Source organism: Quercus suber, unplaced genomic scaffold (assembly GCF_002906115.3).
Source record: "Quercus suber isolate HL8 unplaced genomic scaffold, Cork oak 2.0 scaffold_132, whole genome shotgun sequence".
Classification (NCBI taxonomy): domain Eukaryota; kingdom Viridiplantae; phylum Streptophyta; class Magnoliopsida; order Fagales; family Fagaceae; genus Quercus; species Quercus suber.
Genome location: NW_027069595.1, coordinates 1,281,667 through 1,289,167, shown reverse-complemented (window position 1 = coordinate 1,289,167; position 7,501 = coordinate 1,281,667).

Here is a 7,501-nt window from a genome sequence, read left to right as displayed (position 1 = left end):
ACAGGTACTTTTAATAGAGCTATGAAGGTTTTTTTTTTTTTTTTTTTGGTTGAATGAGCTATGAATTTTGTGTTGAAAATTTTAGAACTGAACTATTAATACTGAAAGCATATGCACCAAAAATTTTAGAACTGTAAAATTAATACAAGAAATTGATAATTTGATAACAATAAATGTCGAAATATGAAACTCCACATATAATCATATATCATAATTTTTTTCCCCAAAATGGTCGTTCTTAACACAAACAATGAGCATTTTAGAGTTGTATTACTTGAAGGTTACTAGTATATTAATTGGTGGTGGTGACAATCATGATAACTACAACAATTCTAAGTGGGATTGAGGTGTACAGTGATGGTAATGCACTAGTGCCCACAATAGCAGTATAAGTTTGTAACAGTTGTGATGGTGTTGTCGACAAGTTGCTGGTGCTTTGCAGTAACAATTGTCACGACCACAATAAGAGTAGTATGATACACATGATGATCACGATGGTTGTAGCTAGTGATATTGAGTCACTGATCATTATGGTGGTGGAAATTGTAATCACGGTTGGTAATTAATTGATGGTGTGTGTGATTGAAAAAAGAAAAAGAAAATATTAAAACAATCCAGAGGGTTTTGAGATTAATCACTGAGGGATATAAACACCCACTAAATTAGCATTTCCACAGAATTAGGTTGCAAGTTGTTGGGGATTGAATAAATTAACTGTTAAGCATTGCCTAACATGTTATAGTATTGAAATTAATTTTAAGACTTTAGTTGTCATTCGTTTTCATACTCCACAAATATGCTTCCTGTATATATTGATACCTTGTGGATATATATAATTATCCTCAGATTTCATTTCATCAAACAAAAATCTCTATACATACTAAAATACAATGCTTTAAGAAAACAAAAAGAATCAAGAAAGTGTAAAGAGAATATAGATTTCAAGGAATTTAGTTTCCTTTGTTTCAAAATATGTAATCATTTTATGATCATGACATTATCCCTTAATCATATCCATGGCCTTAGTAGTAATCTTATGAAAGAGAGTTATTGGCGTTATACTTTGCATGAGGCAAAATTGATGAGACTGGAACTAGCATATTAAGATCATATAGAAATTACCCCAGAAGAAAAGAAGCCTAAAAATAAATTAAACCTAAAACTTTGAAATTAAGATATGGTTACACCAATCAATCAGTCCATGTAATATGCTTAGAAGACGCAAAAAGAGTCAGCATTGGCTGAATCAATCTCTTGAGAATAATTTTTTAAAATGCCTCCTGAATGTTTTTCATTTAAGATCATTGTTCTCCCAAAATAATAAAAATGGCATTGCCGTCTTGTTTCCTGTTTCCAAACTATGTACTAGCGTACAAAGTGTCATAACTTGACACATTTTAGGTTAGACAACGCCTAAGACTAACATATATAACGGCAACACATTGTAATGATTTTTACTTTATAGGTTTGCTTCACTTCAATGGAAACTCCCATTACTGGCAGGTAACGAACTCCAGCAAGCAACCCACCAACCATTGTTCCCCTTTGGAAGATTAAGACAAATGAAGAAGAGATATTTTGAGAAATGGTGACGTTTCAGCTACATGGCTTACAGTGAGAATCCATAAAGATCTTATGGAGTTTAGCTAAATGGAGCTTCCAAACAAAAGCTGGTTTGACAATCTCCAACAACCATACAATTTAGAAACATCATACGTTATGTTGCTCTTCTTTCCAGTCCAATTAATCCACAAACCTTATCTAATAAAGGCTTACACTTACACCACCCACACAAGCACACACACACAAGCATGTCTATGTATACATAGTTATATACATACATACATGTGTATTTATAATAGAGAGAGAGAGAGAGAGAGAGAGAGAGAGAGAGAGAGTCAAGGTATTTGAAGAAGAGGTAGAAGAAATTAGGCAGTGACATTACATTCAAGGAAGAAAGTAAAAGAAATAAGGCAGTGGCATAGCATTCATGGCGTAGAAAAGTTGTGCTTACTTAGGAATTTATACCTACTCTACCCAATAATTACTTAGGAGATTATACATCATTACATAATTGATGTTTTCTTCCGAATAGAACTTCACAAACACATGCCAAGAAAATTGACTGTGATTACTTATGAAGATATACTTGTCTTAGTCAATGATTAATTAGAGACCATATAAGACTAAAGATCATTACAAATCTGATATTCTCTTCCAAATAGAACTTCACATTGCACTGGCCAAGAAAATGAATGAACCTAGGACCACAAAGAGAGAGAGAGAGGGTATCACGGATAAAACCTTGTCATCTACTTTGACCTAGAAAAAATAAAAGTTGGTCCCAATGATAATGTTTAAAATTATAAATCCACATCAAATGTTGAAATGTTGAGCCATTTGATCAACCTATATGGGAGAGAATAAATACATATATAGTGTTTTGCCGGCTATTACTCAAGAAACCAGAAAAGTTGTCGAGGGCCTGTATGTTGTAGTTCCTAATGTTCAAAGTAAAACTGTAAAAGGCGTAATAACAAGAGAACCTCAACCTATTTCTCAAAATGATAATTCCTTCAATTTCCTTGTACATGGAGAAATTTACAATTGAGTTCCTCAAACTGTGATGCAAATGAAAACACAGAAGGGCCTCTTAATCTCCAAAGATTCCATGTCTTCATTGATATATAATTTTAAAGCCTTAAGTCATTTCTGACTTTCTATACAATATATAATTAATCTGTTCCCCCAGGCATTTGCTTAATCTTTACAAAGCATACCAGTTCCTGGGGCCTATCTCATATATAAGCTCTTAAATTTTTAACAATAAAGAAAGCTAAAAAAAAAAAAGTTACAGATACAAATCCCAAAAAAGAAAAATATATAACTGATTCAAATTGCACAAAGTTTTTTCATTTTTAAATTCTTGAGAGGTATATGCAAGTGAGGATTCCATCCCAATTCATGACAAAAGAAAATATATAATTATGAATAGATGAGAAATAATATGAGTGTAAAAAAATGTCTATACAATATAATTTGGAAAAATCACATTAAAATACCCAAAAACTGTCACTCAAAATCCTAACATCTCTCACCATCTTATGAGATCTCCCAAACTATAAATACAAAAAAAGAACACAAATTTCATAATATATATCAAAAAAATACTACAAAAGAAGTTTGCAAACATATTGGCATAGAGAGTAAATCGTGGAATAATTATACCCAGATGAGTGAAAATCAAATGAAAGAAAATAAGATACCTTTCTAGTGTTTCCAGATGAAAGAAACCCTAATGGGTATCTTGAAAGTGAACCAGAAGACAGAATTAGGGTCGCTGGTGATTAGGGTTTTCTCATGCTTCCAGCAACAGGTGAAACTGCCACATGATCTATTCTTTCCTAGATATATACATATATATATAGGGTTTCTGAGGAAAGCTCAGATCATGCTGGCAGCTTCAACTGCTAGTGGTGCACGACAGCACCACTGTTATATGCACCATCACTGTGTTGTAGCGTATAGTCTCATAGATCCTCTTTTTCTTTATCAATTTTATGCTCCAATTGCTTCTTCTTCTTGTGGTGGAAGACTTGATAGATAAGAAAGGATGAGAGGATATAAATAGATAGAGGAATTATAAAGGAGTTGCAGTTCTACTATCTTCAGGTATACTCTTGCTAGTTCCAAACTCATATTTTTTTGTCTCATGTGAAAATGATTCAACAAAATATACAAGGTAATAGTTGGTCTAACTGTCTGAGTTGTCTGACATTTCTGTCAATAATATATATATATATATATATATAATAGCAACAGCAACAAGGGCATATTACATATTGTTTGCCAGTGAATGTGATAGAGGCATGTGGTTTCAAATATATTAATTTGAGATGTTAATTTGCTCATATTAGTTCGTTTTTTAAATTATACCATTAAAATACAATAGTGCATTTAACAATTACAAAAAATTGCAGATGGGTAAAATTAATATTATTTTCCTTTTTCTTTTTCTTTTTTGGGAATCTTATATTCCATAGTTATAGATAAGTAAAATGTCACTTTTCTAAATCACAACTGGTAATGAGCCATTTTTTTGTTTTTTTCAATTTTTTTGAGACATGATTAGTATGTGCAAGTTTTGACAGATTATGATGGATGCTAACAGAATAAACCTCAGATGCCACTTTTTATGCCTTTGCAAATAGAATTCAGGTGGGCAAAATACTTATGGTTAACCCTAATGATAATCATAGAAGTGGCAGCAATAGTAGTAACATTGAATAAAATAGAGTTTTGCAATTCCAATTTTGATTCACAAGATATCTTAGGTATATATCCTAAATCTCAACTGTTAAGTAGCAATATTAATTGGGATTCTTCTCCAACCCAATGGGCTTGCATACTAACATCGATAAATTGATAGTCAAAATAGCGGGAGAGGGAGAAACAAATCATGGTTCTTCTAATAAAGAAAAATAAAGTATTATATCTCCCAGTTAAAAGTGCCCTGATAGACTAATCCGGAAATACTAGTTTAAAACTCTATCTTTACCTATGCTTTTCTTTTTGGAGGACTCTTCTCCTATCCATTGGGTTCATTCATTCAAAAAAAAAATGATAATATATATATATATATAATTATATAAAAGCTAAATATTAAAAAAAAGAAAATGTTAACATGCAATTCCAATTTTGATTCACAAGATATCTTAGGTATATATCCTAAATCTCAACTGTTAAGTAGCAATATTAATTGGGATTCTTCTCCAACCCAATGGGCTTGCACACTAACATCGATAAATTGATAGTTAAAATAGCGGGAGAGGGAGAAACAAATCATGGTTCTTCTAATAAAGAAAAATAAAGTATTATATCTCCCAGTTAAAAGTGCCCTGATAGACTAATCCGGAAATACTAGTTTAAAACTCTATCTTTACCTATGCTTTTCTTTTTAGAGGACTCTTCTACTATCCATTGGGCTCATTCATTCAAAAAAAAAAATGATAATATATATATATATATAATTATATAAAAGCTAAATATTAAAAAAAGAAAATGTTAACTTATAAGAGAAAAGATTGGATTTAGTGCACTAGACCTAAGCCAACTCAACTTATAAGCTACCACATGCATAACAAGAAATTTATATATTTGAATTATAGTTTAGTCATCATTCCATTATCCTACTAGATTTTTACTTTGTCTACATTAATTACTATAGGAAGAGTAGATTTTAGTCTCATTAATTACTAAATTTGTCAAAAAAAAAAATATATATTATTAATTTGTTAAAACTAAAAGGACAAAATTGTAAAAACAAAAATAAAAATCCTTAAATTTAGGAAAATGAGAGAGAGAGAGAGAGAGAGAGAGAGAGAGAGAGAGAGAGAGAGAAAGTGGCAAGGCGGCTATTTCTTAAAATGTAACTAAATGTAATGTAATGTGAAAAGCATTATTAGAGATGACATAGTATAAAACAGGCAAAAAGATGGATGCGTGTGGTCCCTAAGGAAGCATATTGAATATTGTCACGCCTGCGCCACCACATGCAGACAGCTTAGTGAGAGTTTCTATATTTCCTAAGAGCCTTTTATAACTTTATAAGTTGGATAGATGACCCTTTCTTTCATATATATGCCAACTCTCTCTCTCTCTCTCTCTCTCTCATTGGCTGCCTTTGTAAGGTAAGCATCAACCATGAACCAAAAAGAGTATAAAACACAAAAGTGTATAAAGGGGACCATTTTGCATGGTTCCACAGGTGTTGCATAATTAAGCTTCACACTAAGGAAAGAAAAAGCTTTTCATTACCAATTCACCCATTGAAATGAACCTTAATTTCCCCCACTCTCTCTTTCTCTCTCTATTAATTAGGCACACAAAACAATAATCTATCAGAGCATTTACTACATTTTTTTATAGTGATATTAATATATAACCTCCTTTAGTTTTGTTAATTGATGATGGTAACATTTTCGATTTATAATTAAAGAAGCCATTCAATTAGTAATATAAACATGTTTACAACTATAGGCATTTGATTGGCAGCAGACATACACAGAAAAGCAATTATATATCACAGACCAATTGTCACATGATTAGGTATAGCATTTGAGCATTAGTCTGTAATCCATCTGACTTTGCCAATTATAAGAAAATCATGCATATATTTTTGTCAAAGTTGTTGAGATTTGTACCCTCTCGTTTACTTTTCATAATTGTTTTTCTTAATTGGATTGTGTAGCTATATGGACTTACATAGAGGACATTGTAGGAACCATTTGTTGGAAAGTGACCGCATCGATAGTGCTTCCCACATACAGATTTTTCTAAAGAAAATGAATGGTTTACGCATGCACACATTTCGGTTTTTTTAAAAGACTATATTCAAAAGCTTGAGTGCTTGGTTTTAGTTACCGCAAGTGCAGTCTACTGAGACTACCCTATAAGAATTGATATATAAACTCACCTATACCAACTAGGTTTGGCTCTCGAGAGAATTTGCTTGTGGAGTACTAATGGATAAAGAGAAGCATTAGCTAGCCATACCACAATTTGGCAGCTGGCATACTTGTTTAAAAAGTCATCTGGTTTTTCAGTTTTTTAAGGTATTGGGGTTTTAGAGCCTTTCTTCCATCCTTAATCACAATCTAAAGAAAAATACTTTCAGGATTAATTAAGCTAAAGTAGAAACTAGACAAATAATTGCTACTTATATAGTGTGTGTTTGGCATTAGCTTAAAAACCCAGTTTTTTTTACTATTTAGTATGTGTTTGGATTCAGCTGATTGCGTCTGCGCGTTCACATTTGGCGTTTCTTCTTTTCTTTTTTTTTCTTTTTTTTTGATGTACCCGTTCCAAGAGACATAGAGCACTATTCAATGGGTCATGTGCACTGTTTACAGGACCCACAAGTACTTTATTAAATAAAAAAAAATTAAATGGGTCCCACAGCACTATTCACACATTTAAAAATTATGCAAGATGATGTGTGATAATCCATAGTCTTGGATGCGGCTTTTCTATAATAATGTTATATTCATTGTATGTTTTCATGATGAGGACAGGAAATGGATGGTGACATGGTGTATATAATTGTTTAATAATAATTTCATAGGACCGTTAGGGTCTATTTGGTTAGGAAGATAGAAAAGTGAGCGGATAAAAATGAGAGAAGAAATAGAAAAGTGAAAAGATAGAAGAGGTTTTAGTTCCCTTATTTGTGTTTGGTTGGGGTAGAAAAGTGGAAGAAATGAAAAAATGAGTTTGTGTAAATTACTTATATGCCCTCATTAAAAAATAAAAAAAAGTGGCAAACAACCAACAAAAAAATAAAAGACAATCCCCAAATTTATTATATATATATATATATGCCCAAAAAATGTTAAAAAAAAAACATGTCCAATTAAACCAAAAAAATAAAATAAAGAAAGAAGAAGAGCGAAACAAAAGAAAGCTCCCGCAAAAGGGAAAAAGTTGTACCTTATCACCCCAG